We start from the raw sequence: 25,572 nt of genomic DNA, 5'->3' as shown, positions 1-25,572 counted from the left end.
CTATAAGATTTAAATTTCACATGGACCATATTATTGTCATTATTTAAAGAAAGACTTAGAGCATTTAAGTGAACTGACCAAGGTGGTATATTAATAAAGAGGTGGTAAGGATATAAACTCACCTCAGAACACAAAGGTGAAAAAGTGCTTTTTTTTCTTTTTTTTTCTTTGAGATGAAGTTTTACTCTTGTTGCCCACGCTGGAGTTCAGTGGTGTGATCTCAGCTCACTACAACCTCCACCTCCTGGGTTCAAGCAATTCTCCTGCCTCAGCCTCCTAGTATCTGGGATTACAGGTGCATGCCACTATGCCCAGCTAATTTTTTGGATTTTTAGTTGAGACAGGGTTTCACTGTGTTAGCCAGGATGGTCTCTATATCTCCTGACCTCATGATCTGCCCGCTGGGATTAAGTGCTGGGATTAAGGCGTGAGCCACCGTGCCTGGCTGGAACAGTGCTTTTATCCATTATACATTACTGTCTTCCTATTTAGTCACTGAACACAGAGGAGTCAGGCAGTAACAAGGATATTCATTAAGGAGGTAGGTAACGAGTGACTTAAATTGGAGTAAAATGAGAAAACAAGGGTTAGAATTGAAGACAAAAAAGAATGCAGTCGTATGTAAGAGATAATAAGGAGAAATTCACAATATTTGAAGTTTCTCCAAGATGTTCCTTTTATGGTGCTATGTCAAGTGAGACAAACTATTTAGCAAGAAGGTAACAGGTGCTCTTCACTGTGGTAAATAAAGCAAAAATTTTGTGAAAATGTATCTTCTTTCAGACAACTTATACCCATACATTAAAATCTACATTAAAATCCTTGTAACCAATATTTATTGATTTTACTTTGGGGAAATGCATATGTAGAAGCAACAGCAAATGTACGGAGTCCTACAATTTACTCCATCCACCAGGCATGTATTTATTTTAAAATTCTTGCTGCTTGTCTTTATGGGTGAAGTACAATGCAATTTTATTTCTAGTAAAAAGTGATATAATTAAATGGACAATTACAAAAACAATGTGTGTATAATAGTGACTGAAATAATTCAACATCGTTTCTTTTTCCTGATGGTAGTGATAGAGGAGGCAGAATTATATACGTAATTATCTGCAGTATATAAACGTTTCAAAAAATTACCTCAGGGGTTTATCTTCAAAAAACAAATTCTACAAATGCATACAAACACAAACACACAATCACACACACACCTTTAATAATGGAATAAGTCCTCTTGGATATACTCAATTTTTATGAGCTTCATTGATGGCAAAATGTTCACTTTAGAGCTGGGCACCTGTAATCTCAGCACTTTGAGAGGCCAAAGTGGGTGGACACTCAAGGCCAGGAGTTTGAGACCAGCCTGGCCAACATGGCAAAACTATGTCTTTACTAAAGTACAAAAATTAGCTGGGCGTGGTGGTGCACACCTGTAATCCCAGCTACTCGGGAGATTGAGGCAGGAGAATCGCTTGAACCCGAGAGATGGAGGTTGCAGTGAGTCAAGATCACACCACTGCACTGCAGCCTGGCCAACAGAGTGAGACTGTTTAAAAAAAAAAAATGTTTAATAGTTGTGTTATTACCAAGCAATACTATGGAAGAACAAGTTTTAGTCCAAGTCTTTGCTAATAAAAGCAATTTGGTTCATGCCAGCATGTTTAGATTTTCTATCGCTGAACATTTAGGATGTTAGTTATACATAATATATGTAATCAGTCAGAGTCCAATCTGAATATATAAAACATACTGGGAATTTGAAGAGGGAAAATTTCACATACAGAATTGTTAACTAGGTAGTTGAAGGTTAAAAGAAAATTCTAAGATGCACAGAAGTAGCAAGTGCATAAATCGGGTGCTACTATTTCTAGAGCTGAGGGAGAGTGCAAAATGAAGGGTTGAACTTAGACCATCTCCTTACCTGCCAAGATTAGCTCGGTTGTGGAGACCCTAATCCAACGGCACTAGAGGAATTAAAGATACACACACAGAAATACACAGTGCGGAGTGGGAAATCAGGGGGCTGACAGCCTTCAGAGCTAAGAGCCACAAACAGAGTTTTACGCACATATTTATTGATAGCAAGCCAATGATAGGCATTGTTTCTATAGATTATAGATTAACTAAAATGGGAAACAAAGGGATGGGCCAAAACAAAGAGATGGGCTCTGGCTAGTTATCTGCAGCAGGAACATATACAATAGCTCATGCTATTGTTTGTGATTTAGAAATGCCTTAAGCAGTTTTCCGTCCTGGGTGGGCCAGGTGTTCCTTGCCCTCATTCTGGTAAACCCACAACCTTCAGCGTGGAGGTTATGGCCATCATAAACATATCACAGTGCTGCAGAGATTTTGTTTATGGCCAGTTCTGGGGCCAGTTTATGGCCAGATTTGGAGGCCTGTTCCCAACGCCTACCCCCATCTTAAATTCAGACCTCTTTGGAGAAAGTATGGCTGCCACAAGAACACCAGCCTTCAGGTGATGATGAAACCAGCCATCGGGAGCAGGGCAGAGCTCTCATAGAGGTGTGGCCTACTGGGTGGGATACACTTGTTGCCTGGTGAGAACCACAGCTAGTCTATGAAGGTCCTGAAGTGAGTATGTGTGGCCTACTGGGTGGGATACACTTGCTGCCTGGTGAGAACCACAGCTAGTCTATGAAGGTCCTGAAGTGAGTATTGTCAGACCTCTCCTGTGCTGATTTGCTAGCTGTCATGTCCTCAAAAACAGCACACTAGAAGCAGGAAACCCTTTCATCTGTCAGTGTCCCTTCCGCTCTCTCTATTGACAAAGACTAACATTGAGACAGCTGCAAAGGAGAAATGTCTACAGGGTAAAGCTTCAGTATTACAACATAGGACAAAGAAGGGATGATTTGGAACTGAGAGGCAACAAATCAATGGGACTATATGTATGATGTAGATCAGACATGCACCATGGTGTCTTTTTCTACTTCTGTTTTGGATGTTTTCCTTTTTGGGGACTAAGTCAAACTGTAGTTTCTTCTTGCTTAACGGTCACATTTTGAACAATTTAAAAACAAAAGGTGGGTGGGGAGAAGAGAAGTCAAAAATCCTGTCAAAAGTTGGCTCAGAGGCAACCCCAGCAGCCTAACTTAGTCATAGCTGCCCTATTATAGCAACTTTCATATAGATGTGTGTCATTATAGTGAGGTGTTAGCTTAATTCATTCAATAACTTTTCATGAAGTTATCAGAAAGATGAGAAGACGTGAATGTCTTTTTGAGTCACATGTTTCTGGAAATACTTACACTTGGATTTAATTATGCACATCTCTCTATGAAAAAGCAAGACGAATGAAGTGAAATGGAGTATTTGCAGCATTCTTCAGCCTGCTTTCATGGAATAGAGAACATTAATGTTGGATTAACTTTCTGTTTGCCTCATTTTCCTGTGATTAATTGTACAACTCTTCACCAGAACAGTTTATGTTATATATCATGCCATGAGAATCAATGCAGATATCCAACTAATCAAGTTAGAAAGCAATCTTTCACAGCTTAAATTTTTCATTTTTTTCAAATTCAAATCAGCTCGAATCTTTTTTTCCAAATTAATAAACTTTATTTTATAAAGAAGTTTTAGGTTCACAGTAAAATTAAGTGGAAATTTTGGAATTTATATATACCCTCATTCTCAAACCCACACACACACAATCTTCCCCACTACTGACATCCTGCACCACAGTAACTTGTCTGTTACCATTGATGAACCTATATTGATGCACCACTATCAGGCAAAGTTGAGAGTTTCCACTGGGTTTATGTTTAGTGTTGTACATTTTGTGGAGTTTGACAAATGCATAATGACATGTATCTATCAATGTATTATCATACAAAATAGTTTCACTATCCTAAAAATTCTCTGTGCTTCGCTTATTCATCCCCTTAACTCTTGGCAAACGCTGATTTTTTTTTTTTTTTATTGAGATGGAGTCTTCCCAGTTTTATTCTTTTCTAGAAAGTCTTAGAGTTAGAATGTATGTATTAATAGTTTATAGATTTTTAAGTTTGATTTCTCTCTTTTCATCATATAAATTTGTTTCTTCCATCTCTTTTCATGGCTTGATGTCTTATTTCCTTTTGGTGCCAAATGATTGTCTGGATGTACCACAGTTTATTTATTCATTACCTTACTGAAAGACATTTTTGTTGATTCCAAATTTTTGCAATTATGAATAAAGCTGCTACAAACATCTGCTGTACAGGATTTTGTGTAGACTTAAGTTTTCAATCCATTTGGGTAAATATCAAGAAGCATGATTTCTGGATTATAGGATAAAAGGAAGTTTAATTCTGTAAAAAACCACTAAACCGTCTCCCAAAGTGGCTGTACCATTTTGCATTCCTGCCAGCAATAAATGAGAGTTCCTGTTGCTCCACATCCTCACCAGCACTAGCTATTGTCAATGTTCTGGATTCTGACCATTCCAATAGGTGCGTAGTGGTATGTCATTGTTTTAATTTGCAATTCTCTAATGACGTAAGATGTTGAACATATTTTCATATGCTTATTTGTCATCTGTATATTTTCTTTGGTGCAGTGGTTATTCATATTCAAGTATTTTGTCCATTAAAATTTCTTTCTTTCTTTTTTTCTTTTTTCTGTTTTTTTTTTTTTTTTTTTTGAGATGGAGTCTCCCTCTGTCACCCAGGCTGGAGTGCAGTGGTGCAATCTCGGCTCACTGCAACCTCTGCCTCCTGGGTTCAAGCAATTTTCCTGCCTCAGCCTCCCAAATAGCTGGGACTACCAGTGCACACCACCACGCCCAGCTAGTTTTTTTGTATTTTTAGTAGAGATGGGGTTTCACCATATTGGCCAGGCTGGTCTCGTACTCCTGACCTCATGATCCACCCACCTCAGCCTCCCAAACTACTGGGATTACAGGAGCGAGCCATTGTGCCCGGCCTATTTCTTATTTTTAAAATTGTTTTTGTAGAGACAGGGTCTCCCTATATTTCCGAGGCTGGTCTCAAACTCCTGGGCTTAAGTGATCCTCCACCTCAGCCTGCCAAAGTGCTGGGATTATAGGTGTGAACCTCCACATCCAGCTCTATTTTGCCTATTTTTAAAATAACATTGTTTGTTTTCTTACTTTTATAAATGAATATATCTTGTATAAATAGATTGGTGTGTTCTACAATAGTGAAATCTCCTTCTTATTCCTCCTGCTTTAACAACCGTGTAGAAGGAAAAAAAAAAAAAGCAATGAATAAAGATAAAACATGTAGTATGTCATGTGAAATAGTCAATCCAAAGCATTTGCTGACATTTGCAGAGGACGTATTAGTAAATATCAGGTACAATGACTCTGAATAATAACAATAATACTATTATTAATGATAAGGGCAGCTATTGCTATTTATTGAACTGTTATGCTAGGCATCATACCAGTGGCTTCTTATACATTAACTCACAAATCCCTAGTAAGTAAATATAATTATCCCTACTTTTTATTGAGAATATTAAGATTTTGGAATTCAGTTACTTGCCTGAGGTCGCACATTTAGAAAGCAGAAGAACTTATATTCTAGATAGGTTTGTCTTGCCTCAAATACATGTATTTTTCACTCTACTGCCTAGTCAAGTGTTGAATTCTGTTATCTAGATTATAGGTAACACATGAGTGAAGAGCTTTTAGCAGCCACACTTGCCACCTGCTCCTAATTATTCAGAGAACCATTTGAAAGATATACATAATGCCTTTCTTCAAATCAACTCCTAAGCTCCCTGTTATTAACTTCTTGCACCTTAGCTTTTCTCTGTTCATTCTCAAACCTCTATCTTATGTTTCATTCTCTGTTTAAGTATTCTGCTTAGGCCTTGGGTGTGATGCATACCCTCATATTTCCTTTGGCATCTGTGGCAGAAGCAGTGATATTCCAGCAGCAGCATTCAGCTAAATATTTAATCAGATCAGGTACAAAACCACTATCCAAAATCCATGTGTTCTCAGGCTTAGATTGTCATTCTAAAAAGGCACAGGTCACTGGACATACTGGATTTAAACTCCAGTCTTTTGTCTTCCCTCATTGTGAAGTGAATACCCATGCAATTACTTTTTGTGAATATACAGAACTTTTTGGAAGTTGGGAAGCATCCTCTACCATACTTATACTGCACTTCTTTATATCACACTTTTCACCTTCCCCATTCACAGGAGATCTCCCAATTTTGATGATAATTATTTTATATATTTCCCTTCTAATTTTACCCTCTATCAATGTCTCTCTAAAATTAATGTTTTACTTTTGCTTACTTTCAAACTATAGATAAATGGAGCAAGCCATTATACTCCTTTATAACTCATTGTCTTTGCTCAATAGTTTGCTTATGATCCACATTTGTGTTACTCTACATAACCTTGGTTTATTTTAAAAATGTATTTGTATTTATTGATTGATTCTACCATTGATTAGTACTTAAATTGTACTTCATTTATTTTTTGTTATTAACAACAAAGTTATTAATATTCTTGAGTGTATATTCCAGTACAAATGGATGACTTTCTCTAGGTACAGTTGTTCCATTTCAGCACTATAAAATCTTTGGCTGGATAACTTTCGTTGGCATGTGTGGGAGGGTGCTGCTCTGTGCTTTATAGGATGTTTAGTAATATCCCTGGCCTGTACTCACTAGGTGCCAGAAACTCAGCCCCTCTCCAATTTTGGGTTGTCTCCCAATTGTGAAGCCAACCAAAAATGTCTTCACACATTCCTATATGCCTTTTGAGGGACAAAATTGCCCCCAATTGAGAATCACTGTCACAAAAACGAAAAACCCATGGAGAATTGTCACCTACTGCTTCATCTTAATGTTTTCATCTTCATTCTTGGTTACCTCTGAAGTAGGCACTGGAGAATAAGTCTTCTAGGGAACATGAGACAGGGAGTTGGAGAGGTTTTTGTTATGATTAATTTTGCTGACCAGATAGTTCAGAATTCTCACCATGTAGATTTGTGGCCAGTTGTACTTGCTGACCCCTTGTGGTTGAGTGAGGTGTGTGACTAGTTATGGCCACGAGTTGCAAGAAAAACACGTCTTCCCTGGACTAGAGCATTTAATTGCTGGTGCAAAACACAACCCCCATCCGACTTCTTTTCCTCATCTAGATTAGCGTGCCGCAACATTCAAAATGGTAGCTGATTTGTCTGCTTAGGTTGCTAAGAGACTACTCTGAGTCAAATACTCCCACCAACACCCAATAGTCATACATGATGTGCAAGAAAGAAATCTTCGCATTAAACAACTAAGATTTCGATGATCACTTTTTATAGAAACTGTTACAGAGCATGTTATGAAATCTGATACCTAGAATTACGGTAGCATCATAATTTTTTAAAAAGAGACCTAAAATTTATGACTGAATGCAAGCAGAAAGAAAACTGTTATGGAGAGCTGAAAACATGACAATCCATGTTTTATAGAGGCAAAATATTTGACAATATTTTTGCTTGTGATGAGTTGAAAAGCAGGTAATATACACAGTACATATGATGACTTTAGGATTAGAGTTTAGAAAAATAATGGCCATAGCGTATTGGCTTCTATTTGATTGCATTTGCTATGGTTCCTCTAAGAAAAAACAAATCTTGCATTTGCAAGTAGGAATTAGCGAGAATACAAAGAGTTCGGGAATTTAGGGGCTTAGAGAGCTGGACATAGCAACTTCTCAATCCTAAGAGTAAAATATAGGATGGAGAAGTGCTCTGAGCAAGAGAGGCCAACTAGAGCTCAGTATAATGGCAAATATAACACCTAAGTTATATTCAGACACCCATGGTTAAAATCTCTGAATGGTTCGAAATTCAGAGGAAATCTTAACAGCAGAAAAAAATTTCCCAAGGTTAAGGGTATTGCTTTCCCACCACACTGATTAGCTTAGAATATCCACACTAAATTCAGAGAAAAGGCATATGTAGAAAAGATATATGCATATGATAAGGACACATTAAACTACTCAAGATCAAAGGGGTAAGAAGCTAAGTTTTTGAAGCCAGATTTTGAAGAATCTGTCTGCCGAAGACACAGTGTACCTGAACTAAAAATGTTTTTGACTGTATGTACAAAAATTCTTGGGACCTAAGCCTTTTACAAACAAGAAACATTCCCCAACTCCCTGTTCCATGTTCCCTGGGGGACTTAACTCTCCAATGCCTATGTCAGATGTGGCCAAGGATTAGCACAAAAACAGAAGTGTTAGAAGACAACTCTCCATAGGCTTCTCGTGTTTCTTTCTGTCTTGCTAGTGGAGGCACCAACTGACTTTGTTTTGGACTATCTTGGCAAAGATACTTGTATAGCAAATAGCTTTGGAACATCAAAATAATGTCTCTTCAGGCAAAAGTCAGGAATGTTTTCTGTCCGGTACAATAAATATAACATCTTCCTCTGCATCAGACATTCTTACTGCCCATTATCAAAGACTTGAGTTCCCTAAATTCATGGTTCTGCTTCTGTAATACATCATGCTGTGTGTGCAGGAATCAGCTGTCCCTATTTGTATCACTCTGTGGGAATGAGGACTCCAGGAACAGGAACAGGAAAATGCTGATATTCTGCCTAGTGCTATTGCTGTGAATAATAAGTTCTTTGTGTCTATCTCAGAATTCTCATGTTTTCTGCCAGCATCTATGAAACTGTGGCAGACTAACTTATTAGTCTGCAAGTATGGTACAATCTCAGACCCTTCACAGCAACACACACACACACACACACACACACACACACACACGGAACTAGAAAATTTCTTGAAGAGAACGAAATTCAGTCCTAAAAAAGTTTTTGCTAACTACTAATCTCCGGGTAAGGAGGTCTTTGAAATGTCTGCCCAACAAAATTTTGGAATTGAGACAGACATGAATTTTTTGTGTTCTCTATTACTCTTTTCTAAATAGCAGTGCTTAGTACTATTACACTTTCCCTAAACCACAATTGTATATTGCAACTGTGGAGAATATACAATTTATGTTTTTAGTTTAATAGGATTCATACCTAATTGAAGTTATAACCTATCATACCTCACCCAGATATAATGGTGCTTGAGTTTGTTGATATAGCTGAATAGATTATTTAAAGTGAGTATATTTTATCAGTGAGAAGGGAAGTATATCAAATATTTGGTGACCAGAAAGGAGACTGTGATAGACTTACCCAGTGTCTACATTTATCCCAGTGAGCTTGTAGGTCCTATTTTGGTACATTGTTCTATTTGTATTCCTTTATAATTCCACTTTATCATAATTATTATAGCTTTATTGAAAGTCTTGAAATATAATAAATTCTTCCATTTTTTTCTTCAAATACATCTTGATAGCAAGGTCCTTTTTACTTGTATGTAAGTGTTAAAATTCAGATTATCAATTTAAATACATGCACATACACAAACAGGCACATGAACACATCGATTGTCAGAATTTTTATTGGGATGGTTTTCTATCTATAGACCAATTTTGGAGAACTGCCATGGTTACACTATTGGAATTTGTGGCCCAGAAATATTGTATAATCCTCCATTTATTTAGGTCTTATTTACCGATCCTCGATTATTTTATATGTTCCCATAAAAACATTCTTCATAAAATATATTTTAAAAAACCTTGCTTAAATTTATCTTGATATTCTTTATTTTGATACTATTAGAAATCAGATCATTCCATTTCTGTTTATGTGGAAACATATTAGTATCTTTAATTTATTGATTTATGGTTCTTCAGAAACTTCTTTATGTAAAATAACATTTAACCATAGTAGGTTTTAGGTATTTTTTCATACCTGACATATATTAATGACTTGTTATTGTTTTCTAATTTCTTTACTTTCATTTATTTTTCATGTTTTATTCTACCTAGGCGTCACTTAAAAATATTAAGTGGAAAATGTTTTCAGTTGCAATAATAAGACAGATTATATTGTCCATTTTCTGAAAGGGAGTACTGTCAATATGTCACCATTAAGTAAGATAATTGTCATCTTTTTTTTTTTTTTTTTTTAGATGGAATCTCACTCTGTCACCCAGGCTGGAGTGCAGTGGTGTGATCTCGGCTCACTGCAAGCTCAGCCTCCTGGGTTCATGCCATTCTCCTGCCTCAGCCTCCCGAGTAGCTGGCACTACAGGCGCCTGCCACCACACCCGGCTAATTCTTTGTATTTTTAGTAGGGATGGGGTTTCACCGTGTTAGCCAGGATGGTCTCAATTTCGTGACCTCATGATCCGCCTGCCTCTGCCTCCCAAAGTGCTGGGATTACGGGAGTGAGCCACTGCGCCGGGCCATACAGGTACGCGCCACCACGCCTGGCCAATTTTTTTGTATTTTTAGTAGAGATGGGGTTTCACCATGTTGGCCAGGCTGGTCTCGAACTTCTGACCTCAGGTGATCCACCTACCTTGGCCTCCCAAAGTGCTGGGATTACAGGCATGAGCCATCACGCCCTGCCTCATCTATTTTTATATTGCAAGTTATTACCTCCCAATTAAAGAAGTAGATGCCTTTGACTTTATGTTAACAAAGTATAATGTAGTTAATTAATTAGTTAAAATTGATTAAATAGTAAAGAAATATTTTCAGGCTATAGCTATATTTTGAAAACCACCTTTAGCACAGCTCCCTGACAAACTTTCTCTGATAGAAAGTTCTATACTATGCTGTTTATACTATGGCTATTGAGCCCTAAAATGTGTCTAGTGCAACTATGGAACCAAGTTTTTATTTTATTTAAGTTTAATTAATTTAATTTAAATAGCCATATGCAGCTATTGGTTTCTATCTCATGGATATCACAGACATAGAGAAATTTTCTCAAGCAAACAGTGGTGTATCTAGCACAAACTTACAATGAATGGTGTCAATATTTAAGAGAATAAAGAGTTAAAAAAATCAAGAAACCTTTTTAAAATATCTTTACTTTTCTCAAATAAATTTCCCAAATTTTAATCATTACAAAAGCAGAAGGGAGAAATCTATTGTTATCCTCAAAAGAGTGAGACATTGTTCATCTCCATGGTACACTGAGAACCCCCAAATTCTTCTCCTCTTAAGTGATATTTTTGTGGCCATGCCTGTGCTTTAACATAAAATGTTTCTGCTTTGTCACATACCTCATTAGAAAAATTCTTGGCTGGGCACGGTGGCTCAAGCCTGTAATCCCAGCACTTTGGGAGGCCAAGGCAGGCGGATCATGAGGTCAAGAGATTGAGACCATTCTGGCCAACTTGGTGAAACCCCATCTCTACTAAAAATACAAAAATTAGCTGGGCCTGGTGGCACGCACCTGTAGTTCCAGCTACTCAGGAGGCTGAGGCAGAAGAATCGCTTGAACCCGGGAGGCGGAGGTTGCAGTGAACTGAGATCATGCCACTGCACTCCAGCCTGGTGACAGAGTGAGACTCCATCTCAAAAAAAAAAAAAAAAGCAAAGAAAAGAAAAATCCTTCAGCATTTTTGTTGACTACTAAGGAATCTGATAAGCTCACCTGCTCAAGAGTATTAATAGTTTCTGTGGTTTAAGAGAATGTTCCTCCAAACCTATTTACATAGCTTAGAACTTCCAGAAATCTTATCTTGTAAAAACAATGAATTTCAAATAGCCTTCTGCCAAGGAAAATGTCCTTATGAAGCGCCAGTCATTCACAACGCTATAATAAAGCATATGTTGAGAAAGGCCCTGAGGACTGGAAGAAAATAAGGAGTACTGGAAGCAAAACTACATGTGCTTGCTACTATCCAACATTCAATGAGGCTTGCTACTCACTGACTTCTGTTGAAAAAGGGGGATGTGGTGGAATAACCACAAGATTAAGGCTAGCATGGATATTGATGACCAAACATTCACTCATCTCTGGTTCTCAAGTATGGTTTCTAGTGTGTGTTTTGATTCTCCATGATGTTTGCACCCCATTAAGTTCTCATTTTGGTCTTCTACTTAACAAGATTAATTTAATGGATCATATCTTTCACTTATTAAAATCGTTTTTATTAAAATATGATTTACTATCTGGCTTTTTGTCTGCCACTTGCTAGGATGGAAATGGAGCTTTAAGCTGTTCATCAAACAAACGTATCAGAAAAATACTTTAAAGAAATTTTGTGGGCTGTTGGAATTTGGCATTTTGGGCATGAACGTAAAGAAACCTCTTAATCTAACTGGGCTTTCTTTGAAAGGTTGTGTAATATAATTTGATGAGATCATTCAGTCTCCTTTTAGTTGTCATCACCACATCTATCCACTTGTAGAATATTAACCTTTTATGTGAGGTGAGAACAGATTTACCAAATAGAGCCTATCTCTATAGAGATACCAAATATAGCCTAACTTCAGGGAAAAAAAGGACAAAGAAATCCAGAAGCTGTTTCTATAAAGGTAGTTATTCATTTGTATAAGTTAATTGAGAAATTAAAATGAGAAGCCACAATACTGTCAGGATTTTAACCCACTTTCACAGCAGTGTTTCTATCTCTGCACTTGGTACCGTTTTACCGCCTGAGAGATTATAGAAGACAGAGGATACTGTAATGCCCTTGAAATATTTTGACTACATCTTGAATTCCAGATATCTTTAATGACTTGATTGGATGATTCTTAAAAAGCAATGATTTTATTTCCTTCATAAATTAAAAGAAAATCACATTAAGTAGAGAGTGAGGCAAGAAGAGAAGGAAGTGGTTTGACTTTTTAAAAGCAGTTTGGAAAGAGAAATGGGTGTCTGCTGACATCGAAGCAGCAGCTAGGCCTTCATTCACTGCTTCTAATTATATTCCCTATGCCAAAACCAGACAAGCTCAGACATTATAATGAACTGAGATTTAAAACATTATGGGGAAAAAAACTAGTTGAACTCATAATTAAAGCCAAGATTTGTTGTTTGAAACTGGAAATCTCCCACTATGAATTTTAAAATTTGCAATAAAAGCAAACTGAGTTTATTAATTATTGCAGCAATAGGAAACTCTACACAGATAATTCTGGAAAGTTTTCACTTGAGAGTAAATTAGCAGGTTTTTTATTTGTTTGTTTCCTGTTGATGGTTTGGGCTTAGAGTGCCTAGGGCAGAATTATAGAACTAGGATGTGACCCTGAGTTGCTTCAATTATTAAGGTGAGAATCTGTGAAATAGAGAAGTTCTGAGTAAAGAAGAAAACATTATGTGAGTCACAAAACATTCTGCAATTGCAATCCTATAATTGATGGATTTATGGTACCAGTTCTCAGTCTTTCCTAATTGATAAGAAGAGTTGTTCAGCTACGAAAGCAGCCATGCTCCGATGTATACCACTGTTGTGATTTCTAGATAATATTATCATCCTCAGAAAAAATAGTTTGGGGTTGGATCATGGACTGATCTTCCTATTCCTTTTATGGAGTGATGAGTTCATTTCTGTTGAGTGATGGATCATTTGACACGAGAGCAGCTGCAGAACAGGACTGAGACTGTGGAGAATGCATGCATAAGAATGGCAATACACAGTGACTAGTATCAAAATGACATGGAGCCTTCCCAAAACACTTAGTGCCATAATCTGAATTACTAAACCCAGGTAAAGAAAAATCCATTTGCTTTTGCCTTAGAGAGCCAGGTGACTGTCTCCTTAAGTCTAAAGACGGGTTGTTTTACATTGACACTGATAGTTATTCAAGTGTATTGGTCAGCTCAGACTTCCATAACAAAATGTCACAGATCGGGTGGCATAAGCAACAAAAATGTATTTTCTCACAGTTCTGGGGGCTAGAAGTTCAAGATCGATATGCTAGCAGGGTTGATTTCTGGTGCAGCCTCTGTGATTTGTAGATGTCTCTCTTTGTGCTATGTCCTCATATGACTTTTCTCTGGGCATGGGTTGAGAGAAAAAAAAAAAAATCCCTGACGTCTATTCCTCTTCTTATAAGGACACTAATCTTACCAGATTAGGGCCCCATCATTATGACTTTATTTAACCTTAATCACTTCCTTAAAGATTCTATCCCCATATATAGTCATACTGAGGTTCAGGTACTTGAGCTATTTTCTGTGTGTATATATATATATATTTATCTTTGGCCAAGTGAGCAGCTCTAATGTGGGCAATCAAATCTACCATCTGGGCTATGTTAAGCTCCTTTAGTGAAGATATCCTACGGGTGAACTGAAATCTATTAGAGTAGAAACAGCCTGATAATTTCCCGAATTTCTCTATGCCCACATAGCTACTTCATAATATTGTCTGTAAGTGCTAAAAATTTATCTCTAAAATATCCTCTTGGTACAGCCTTTTATGTCCGCAAGTCTAATTAATATTTATCTGGAAACTTAACATGTATAACCATGAGCAAGGATTTTTCCACATCATGTGCTTTTTTAAGTTTCTATTCTGTTAATGATACCTCAGGAATAGCTACATTATTTCAGGTATTTTAATTTTTTTTTTATTTTTTGCTGAACCAGAATATAGAAATACAAGGACCTCTCAACATGGTATTTATTGATATTGGTCAAATAAATTGAGATTATGGATTCCCAGGACTGTTCAAATTTATCAGTACATTTATGTCTATCCCATAGAGATTCAGAGAAATTTCAACAATTGTCTTTAACACAGACCAAGATAGTATGTTCTGCCTACTAGGGCTAATGTCCTTTGCTTGGCAGTCCAATTTTTAAGAAAATGTCAATTTGAGGCCCAGCGTGGTGGCGCATGCCTATAATCCCAGCAGTTTGAGAGGCTGAGGCAGGAGGATTGCTTGAGCCTAAGAGTTTGAGACAAACCTGGGCAACACAGTGAGACTCTCATTTCTAGAAAAAATACTAAAATTAGCCTTGTGTGGTGGTACATGCCTGCGGTCCTAGCTACCCAGGAGGCTGAAGCAGGATGATCACCTGAGCCCAGGAGGTTGACACTGCAGTAAGCTGTGATCCCTGCCACTGCATTCAAGCTTGGGTGACAGTGAGACCCAGAAAAAAGAAGAGAAGAGAAGAGAAGAGAAGAGAAGAGAAGAGAAGAGGAAAAAAGAAAAGAAAAGAAAGGGAAGGAAGGAAGGAAGGAAAGAAGGAAGGAAGGAAGGAAGGAAAGAACGAAGGAAGGAAGGAAAGAAGGAAGGAAGGAAGGAAGGAAGGAAGGAAGGAAGGAAGGAAGGAAGGAAGGAAGAGAAAAAGAAACAGAGAAGAAAAGCAAGTGGTTATTTTCAGACATAATCAGAGGGGGAAGACAATTGATGGTTAGAAAAAGAAATTTGGGAGAAAAAGAGTAAAATTTCATAGTGTGGTACCACAAAAAGCAAGAAAAGATACTGTGGGGTAAAGAAAATGTTAAAAGAAAGAAGAATTTGGCAAATTAATAAATGAGACAGTCTTTAGAGTTTTATGTTTTTTTTTTAAATTAGCCATGGACAAAGACTCCATTGTTATAGGTATCTTGTAATCAGAAGTCTATTTAGAATCTTCATATACCATTTTAAAAAGGCTTAGCACTTAATAATAAGGATGTTTCCCCTCCAGTTACTTCTAAGATAAACATTTTTACTCATATTGAAAATTTTCAAAGGGTCCAGTATGATTCCAAATATTATTGATGTAACTGTGACATATGGTAAGATATTTAAATAATTTCTGTTATATTAAGAATACATATCTGGAACAGGTGTCTAGCCTGGTAGAGACATGACTTAGACCAAAAATTTTAAAATGCCTTAAAATTGTATAACTTTCTGTTTAATGTATTCTTTCTGCACTTTATTAGGCATGACCCTGACTAGAGGGTTTGACATCTGTAGCCTGCGTTCTAACTATCCACGGGCCTGAGAAGATAGATTTTTGGGGGATTTTGCTTCCTAAATCAACTCTTAGGAATACAAAGGCAGGATGCAATCAACAGAACTCACATAAGTTTTTTGGATAGTGACCTAGAGCAAAGTTTATCCACTAAAAGACACTAACGTGATAAAAACTGAAACTTGTTAGGACTTACAGATGGTTTTAATTGCAGATTTATTGAGAATCTCACTCGATTAATCATCCTAGAGGTTTTCTTTTTCATTTTTAGGAAAACATTTTGGACAAAACAGAACAAGACAAATGTGAGATTAGGTGAAGAATGGAATGTCACCAAGAATTTTTAAACAGATAATTCTAATGAGAAAAAGTATTCTGAAAGCTAAACTCTAGTTTTTCAGGAACAAAATAAAACTAATAGTTTGAGAATTTTAATGTATTTGAGACTCAAACTCACCTTGGGTCAGGATGGTCAAGCACAAGAGATTAAATGTCCTCAAGAGATACTCCTAGAAGTTGTCTGTTTAAATGGTCCTAGCCCATGTCATGAATATTCACTGCTGACTCTCAATGCTTCTCCAAATTATAAAAATCCCCTTTCTCAAGTGAAGTATCCCATTATGTTACAATCACACTGAGTTTAATTCGATTTCTATAGCAATGAAAAGCACCACACAGGCAATTCTGAAATGGTATCATGTTAAGGGAAATGAGTATACAGTTTTTCTTGCTTATCAGTTCCTCAAAATTTCAAGTATTGCTTGATTTCTTAAGAAGAGATTGTTTCCAACTAAGGAAAGTTTCTAATAGAAGAAGGTTTTAGGCAAAGCCACAGGCATTTTGTGGTTGTGACTGCAGAGCTAATGATCACACTTCTTCAGTCTTGCATCACTGGTGAGGATGTTTGCTTTGGTACCCAACACAAATAAGGTATACTGAGAGCTGGCCAAATGAAAAACAGTTACCATAACTTAAAAGGAGAGAAGGAAATTAATAAAGGAATGAAATTGGAGAGAAAGAAAGAGAAAAAATAAGAGAAGGGGAGGAAAGAAGTAAGGAGAAAAGAAAAATAATGGAAAGAGATTTTTTAAATCCACTGAAATGGTAATCGAGATAAAAACAGTAGCAGAGTATTATTTAAAACATAAGAGAAAAACAGGAGAGTTCAGAAACACCGAGGAATTCAAGCTGCATAGAAATCTAGAGGGGAGGCCATTAACTTCTAAACATACACGGCTTTTCTCAACATTCATTGCTTTGAAGAATTCTGCATGCACTCTGACTGTCACTCTTGCCTTTTTTTCTTACTTAACCCATAATCAATAGAAAAGTAAAGAAAATTAGAAGAAGGTGGAAAAATATAGGAAAAGAAAAGAAGTATATGTAAAAGATAAAATGGAACTATCCTTAGGAAAAAAATATGCCTTGAAGAAAAGGAAGAGGAGAATTAGAATATCTTGGAAAGGATGGGAGTAGGCTGGTGGCTGTTGTTAGAATTTAAAGGTTTTGTTTGCTTTTTTATTTATAAATGAGCATATTATCAGATTTTTTGCATTTTTCCTAAAATGACTTTATTTGCTTTATAATTAACTTTTTTGAAAACAAAAGTAAACACGCAGAAGTACTTTAAAATCTCCAGGATAGTTAGGCTAGGAAAAAAAGTGAACAAAAGACAGGAGGAGAGACATGACTTTTGTTTTGGCCAACATGTACTGGGTACTTTGCTTAACACTATATATATATATATGCATATATATATACACACACACGTATTATCTTGTTTATTTTTATAAGACTACTACTAAGTAATTACACATTTTTGTGTACATCACATGCAGACAAGCGCATAAGTCTTAAGTGTTCACAAAGTGATCATATCTATTTAACTATCACCTGGATCAAAGAACAAAATATAATCAGCATCGTAGGCCTCATTTCAGATTTTTATCTTTGACTTGTAACAATAAACACATAATATTAGTTGATTTCACAGATGAGGAACCTGAGACTTAAAGATAATATGGCCAGGCGTGGTGGCTCACACCTGTAATCCGAGCAATTTGGGAGGCCGAGGTGGGTGGATCATGAGGTCAGTAGTTCAAGACCAGCCTGGCCAACATGGTGAAAACCCTGTCTCTACTAAAAAAAAAAAAAAAAAAGATAATACAAGACCACATCATTATTATGCAAGATATTCAAATAATGGAGAGAATTGTAATCATATTTTATGTTCTTCTATGATCTGGCCAATGACTACCTTCTGTCCAACTTTATTTGCTCAAAAATGCTTACTGTTTTTCAATAAAAGCAGGCAATCTCTTGCCTAGAGTCTTTCTAACTGAGTTTATTTCTGCCCAGACCATATTGAGATATTTGTGTGGCTTACTTTTCTCACACAGGTCTTTGAGCAATTGCTGTCTCCTCAGAGACCACTGTTTATAAAACTGTTGCTCTTGGCCTATCTTCTAAAACTGATTTTTCTTTCTCTATGTTACTTATCACTTCCTATACTATATTATATACTTACATGTTTATCTGTTTATTATCTGCTACCTCACTAGAATGTAAAGTTTAGGTAGTTCATCAGTCTTGTTATTGGTCTAGGAATACATAGAATATTGTCTGATGCAGAGCAGGTGGCTCAGTAAGTATTGGTTAATTGAATTATTAAGAAGAACAGTGGCAGCCACAGATCAAATCAAAGTCAAAGCAAATAAGAGAAAATAATGAGAAATTGCTTATAACATTTTGTCTCTCTCTGATCAATGAGCCGAATTCAAGAATGGGTTCTAATAGTCACTTTTTTTTTTTCTTGAGACAGAGTTTCGCTTTTCACTCTTGTTGCCCAGGCTGGAGTGCAGTGGTGTGATCTCGGCTCACCACAACCTCTGCCTCCCGGGTTCAAGTGATTCTCCCGCCTCAGCCTCCTGAGTAGCTGGGATTACAGGCATGCACCACCACGCCCGGCTAATTTTGTATTTTTTAGTAGAGACGAGGTTTCTCCACGTTGGTCAGGCTAGTTTCAAACTCCCAACCTCAGGTGATCTGCCTGCCTCGGCCTCCCAAAGTGTTGGTATTAGAGGCATAAGCCACCATGCCCAGCGATAGTCACTTTTAAAATTTCAACTTAATATGATCTCAAAGCTAAAATGGCAACAAAATGTATGTATAAGCTACCTCAGAAGAAAGCAAACATAATAGCATTCTTTGAAAGAATATATGATTAGTACCCACAATGTTGTTCTTATCATACATTAACATAAAAATGGCAGAAATCAAGAGAAGTGTAAAGGAAGTCTTCAGGAAATAACAAAGTAAAACAAGCACACTTGTAAGCCTGGAGAGATATCACTTAGGTTAATATTACGTGTCACAATGCTTTGTCCTGTTGGAAAGCAATCATCACGTCAAGGGAAAAATTATGAGGAAATACACAATTGCATATACCCTATTTGAAAATCTAATTTAAACTTTAACTTCAGTGAGGTAGATTGAGTTCAGAGTAAGCAAAAATCTCTGTCCTCACTGGCCTCTCAAGGCACTGCACCCTGCCAGCTATCTAGTTCAAATATCCTCATTGTGGAAGGTCATGACCAGCAGTGGTAATATCACACAGAGATGGCAACGGTGAAGGATGCCTTCAGAAAATCAATATATTGAGAACAGAGAAGAAATGGTGGAGAAGTGAGGAAAGAGACTAACGTTGACTTTTGTATTTCTCTCCATCTTTCGGCCCTTTTATTTATGTCTGCCCTCAGGGTACATTTTTAGCTCCATTTTGGGGAAAAGTTTACTTGAGGGCTATCACCTGACTTTCCAAGAATGACCAGTCACTGAGAAGAAATGAAAAATTTCCAGTGCCACTGTCAGATAGTAACTTGCACCTTTCCCTGAAGCAAATGTCTTTAATCCAGAATTCCAAAAACAAATGCCCCAACTTGTTTCTGTGTTGGTATTATTAATAGACTATTTTTTTTCAAGTTTTAGATCCCCAGAGAAATTGTGCAGAACTGCAGATTTCCACTGTGCCCCTCATACATTATGTTTCCTATTTTTAAAATTAGATACTTGAGTGGTACATTTGTAAACATTAACAGACTGATATTTACACATTATAATTAATTAAAGTGTATAGTTTTTTCAGATTTCCTTAGTTTTTACCTAATTCCCTTTTTCTCTTCCAGGATCCCATCCAGGATATCACATTGCACTTGGTAATCATGTCACCTTAGGCTCCTCAGCACTGTGACAGCTTCTTATACTTTGTTATCGATGGCTCTCACAGTTTTGAAGAGTACTTGTAAGGTATACTGTAGATGTCCTGCTAATACAGTTTGTCTGACATTTTTCTCAGGATTACACTGGAGTTACGTGTTTTAGAAGTAAGGCTACAGAGATAAAGTGCTATTTACATCCTATAATATCAAGGGTACATACTATCAATATGGGTTATGAGTATTAATGTTGACCTGGATCACCCGGCTGAAGCAGTATTTGCCAGATTTCTCTACTATAAAGTTACTCTTTTATTTCTTTTCTACACTGTACTCTGAAATGCACAGGCCACACCTAAGAGATGAGGAGTTATGCTTCCTATCTTCTAGACTACAGTATGTACATAATTAATTTAAAATATTTCTGCATCAGAGATTTGTTCCTTCACCATTTATAATTCAATGATTGACACCATTATCCTTTGTCTATATTCAGTAACAATTACCTTATACTTTTAAATTGATTGAAGTATAATATAACAAGAATAAATATATAGCTGAACTCAAAAAAATAAAAGAGAGAGACAAAGCCCAGTTTCCAGAATTAAAAAGATGAAAGAAAAAAATGTCCTTTAACACACAAAGGAAGTTCCCTTCTATTTCTAGTTTTCTGGGTGCTTTTATCATGGAAAGGTGTTGAATTTTGGCAGATGTCTATTGTCAATTGAGATGATCATATTTTGTTCATTTATGTTTTTTTCTTCATTCTATTAGAGTATTACATTGATGTCCTTATATTGACTAACCCTTGAATCTTGGAATAAATCCCACTAGGTCATGGTGTATAATCCTTTTACTACACTATTGGATCCATGTTGACAGTATTTCATTGAGGGCTTTTGTATCTACATTCATAAAGAATATTGTCCGGTAATTTTCTTGTGATGTCTTATCTGGCTTTAATATCAGGCTAATGTTAGGCTAATAGTATGAGCTGAAAAATGTTCCTTCCTCTTCTGTAATTTTAAGCTTTTCAGAAGGATTGGTGTTCATTTTTTATTAAATGTTTGGAATGGTTGATAAAATGTACCCGTGAAGCTATTTGAATTTTTTGTTGTTGAGAGGTTTTTAATTAAATTCAATGTACTTGCTTATTATAGATCTGTTGTGATTTTCTAATTCCTCTTGGGTGAAGTTAAGTAATTTATATGTCTAGAAAGGTGCCCATTTCATTTAGGTTATATAATTTGTTAGCATACAATTTTTATAGTAGTGTCATAATTTTTATTACTTTAAGGTCAATAATGTTTCCACTTTCATTTCTGGTTTGTGTCTTCTTTGTTCTTTGTTACCCTAGCTAAAGGTTTGTTAATTTTATTAATCTTTCAAAATAATCAAATTTTGGTTTTGTTGATTCTCCCTATTATTTTTCTATATTCTACTTAATTTATCTTTGTTGTATTCTTTATTATTTCCTTTCTTCTGCTATCTTTTGGCTTGTTTATGCCTGTTTTTCTAATTCCTCAGAACGCAGAGCTAGGCTATTGCTTTTAGATCTGATTTCTTTTTCCATGTAGGCATTTATAGCTATAAATTTTATTCCGTGCACTTTCTTAGCTGCATTCCCTAAATTGTGGTATGTTGTGTTATCATTTTTATTCATTTTGAAAAATTGACTTATTTAATACGTGATTACCTCTTTGACCCTTTTGTTTGTTTGTTTAAGAGTTTGTTGTTTAATTTACATGTGCTTGTGAATTTTCTGGTTTTCTTTCCAATATCGATTTGTAGATTCATTTCATTGTGCTCATAAAAGATACTTTGTGAGGATTCCTGGGCAAGATGGCTGAATAGAAGCAGCTCCAGTTACAGCTCCCAGCAAGATCAACGCAGAAGGTGGGCGACTTCTGTATTCCCAACTGAGGTACCCTGCTCATCTCATTAGGACTGGTTAGACAATGGGTGCAGCCCACGGATGGCGAGCCAAAGCAGGGTGATTTACATTACCTTAAATGTAAATGAGCTAAATGCGACGCCTCACCCTGGAAGTGCAAGGGGTCAGGGAACTCCATCCCCTAGCCAAGGGAAGCCGTGAGGGACTTTGCCATTCCAGCCCAGATACTACACTTTTCCCATGGTCTTCACAACCCACAGACCAGGAGATTCCCTTGAGTGCCTATACCACCAGGGCCCTGGGTTTCAAGCACAAAACTGGGCAGCTGTTTGGGCAGACACTAAGCTAGCTGCAGCAGTTTTTTTTTAATACCCCAGTGGTACCTGGAACACCAACGAGACAGAATCTTTCATTCCCTTGGAAAAGGGTCTGAAACCAGGGAGCCAAGTGGTCTAGCTCAGCAGATTCCACTCCCACAGAGCCCTTCAGACTAAGATCCATTGGCTTGACATTCTCGCTGCCAGCACATCAGTCTGAAATCGACCTGCAATGCTCTAGCTTAGTGGGAGGAGGGGGGTCCACCATTACTGAGGCTTGAGTAGGTGGTTTTCCCCTCACAGTGTAAACAAAGCCAGCAGAATTTCAAACTGGGTGGAGCCCACCACAGCTTGGCAAAGGCACTGTAGCCAGACTGCCTCTCTAGATTCCTCCTCTCTGGGCAGGGAATCTCTGAAAGAAAGGCAGCGGCCTCGGTCAGGGGCTTATAGATCAAACTTCCATCTCCCTGGGACAGAGCACTTGGAGGAAGGGACAGTGGTGGGTGCAGCTTCAGCAGACTTAAACATTCCTGCCTGCTGGCTCTGAAGAGAGCAGATCTCCCAGCACAGAGCTTGAGCTCTGCTAATGGACAGACTGCCTCCTCAAGTGGGTCCCTGACCCCCGTGCCTCTTGACTAGGAGACACCTCCCAGCAGGGGTCGACAGACACCTCATACAGGAGAGCTCCGACTGGCATCTGGCAGGTCCTCCTCTGGGATCAAGCTTCCAGAGGAAGGAACAAGAAGCAATATTTCTTGTTCTGTAGCCTCCACTGGTGATACAAAGGCAAACAGGGCCTGGAGTGGACCTCCAGCAAATTCCAGCAGACCTGCAGCAGAGAGTCCTGACTGTTAGAAGGAAAACTAACAAACAGAAAGGAATAGCATCAACATCAACAAAAAGGACGTTCACACATAAACCACATCTGAAAGTCACCAACATCAAAGAACAAATGTAGATAAATCCACGACGATGAGGAAAAACCAGTGCAAAAAGGCTGAAAATTCCAAAAACAAGAATGCCTCTTCTCCTCCAAAAGATCACAACTCCTTGCCAGCAAGGAAACAAAACTGGAGGGAGAATGAGTTTGACAAATTGACAGAAGTAGGCTTCAGAAGGTGGGTAATAATAAACTCCTCCAAGCTAAGGGAGCATGTTATAACCCAATGTAAGGAAGCTAAGAATGGTGAAAAAATTGCTAACTAGAATAGTTACTTAGTGACAAATTGCTGACTAGAATGACCAGCTTAAAGAACATAAATGTCCTGATGGAGCTGAAAAACACAGCATGAGAATTTTGTGAAGCATACACAAGTATCGATAGCTGAATTAATCAAGCAGAAGAAAGGATATCAGAGATTGAAGATCAACTTGATGAAATAAAGCATGAAGACAAGATTAGAGAAAAAAGAATAAAAAGGAATGAACAAAGCCGCCAAGAAATTTGGGGCCATGTGAAAAGACCAAACCTATGTCTGATTGGTATACCTGAAAGTGACGGGCAGAATGGAACCAAGTTGGAAAACACTCTTCAGGATATTACCCAGAAGAACTTATCCAACCTAACAAGACAGGAAAACACTCAAATTCAGGAAATACAGAGAATATCACAAAGATACTCCTCGAGAAGAGCAACCCCAAGACACATAATCATCAGATTCACCAAGGTTGAAATGAAGGAAAAAATATTAAGGGGAGCCAGACAAAAAGGTCAGGTTACCCACAAAGGGAAGCCAATCAGACTAACAAAAGATCTCTCTGCAGAAACAGTACAAGACAGAAGAGAGTGGAGACCAATATTCAATGTTCTTAAAAAAAAGAATTTTCAAACCAGAATTTCATATCCAGCCAAATTAAGCTTTATAAGCAAAGGAGAAATAAAATCCTTTACAGACAAGCAAATGCTGAGAGATTTTGTCACCATCAGGCCTGCCTTACAAGGGCTCTTGAAGGAAGCACTAAATATGGAAAGGAAAAACTAGTACCAGCCACTGCAAAAATACACCAAATTGTAAAGATCATTGACAGTATGAAGAAACTGCATCAACTAATGGCCAGAATACCAGCTAGCATCATAATGACAGGATCAGATTCACACATAATAATATTAACCTTAAATGTAAATGAGCTAAATGCCCCAATTAAAAGACAGCAACTGGCCAATTGGATAGAGACTCAAGACCCATTGGTGTGCTGTATTCAGGAGACCCATCTCATGTGCATAGACATACATAGGCTCAAAATAAAGGGATGGAGGAATATTTACCAAGCAAATGGAAAGCAAAAAAAAAAAAAAAAAAAAAAAAGCAGAGGTTGCAATCCTAGTCTCTGATAAAACAGACTTTAAACCAACAAAGATCAAAAAACAAAGGCATTACATAATGGTAAATGGATCAACATGACAAGTAGTGTTAACTATCCTAAATATATATGCGCCCAATACAGGAGCACCCGGATTCATAAAGCAAGTTCTCAGAGACCTACAAAGAGACTTAGATTCCCACACAATAATGGTGGAAAACTTTAACACCCCACTGTCAATATTAGATCAACGAGACAGAAAACTAACAAGGATATTCAGGACTTGAACTCAGCTCTGGACCAAGCAGACCTAATAGACATCCACAGAACTCTCCATCCCAATCAACAGTATGTACATTCTTCTCAGCAACACATTGCACTTATTCTAAAATTGACCACATAATTGGAAGTAAAACACTCCTCAGCAAATGCAAAAGAACGGAAATCATAATAAACAGTCTCTCAGACCACAGTGCAATCAAATTAGAACTCAGGATTAAGAAACTCACTCAAAACCACACAACTACATGGAAACTGAACAACCTGCTCCTGAATGACTACTGGGAAAACAGCAAAATGAAGGCAGAAATAAAGACGTTCTTTGAAACCAATGAGAACAAAGACACAACACACCAGAATCTCTGGAACACAGCTAAAGCAGTGTTTAGAGGGACATTTATAGCACTAAAATCCCCGCAGGAGAAAGCACAAAAGATCTAACATCAACACCTTAACATCACAATTAAAAAAAACTAGAGAAACTAGAGCAAACATTCAAAAGCTAGCAGAAGATAAGAAATAACTAAGATCAGAGCACAACTGAAGGAGATAAAGACACAGAAAACCCTTCAAAAATTAATGAATTTAGGAGCTGTTTTTTTGAAAAGATTAACAACATAGATAAATAGCTAGCCAGACAAAGAAGAAAAGAGAAAAGAATCCAATAGACACAATAAAAAATGATAAAGGGGATATCACCACTGATCCCACAGAAATACAAACTACCATCAGAGAATACTATAAACACTTCTACACAAATAAACTAGAAAATCTAGAAGAAATGGATAAATTCCTGGCCACG

This window comes from Hylobates moloch, unplaced genomic scaffold (genome assembly GCF_009828535.3).
Source record: "Hylobates moloch isolate HMO894 unplaced genomic scaffold, HMol_V3 SCAFFOLD_24, whole genome shotgun sequence".
Classification (NCBI taxonomy): Eukaryota; Metazoa; Chordata; class Mammalia; order Primates; family Hylobatidae; genus Hylobates; species Hylobates moloch.
Note: the sequence above shows the minus strand (reverse complement) of the source record.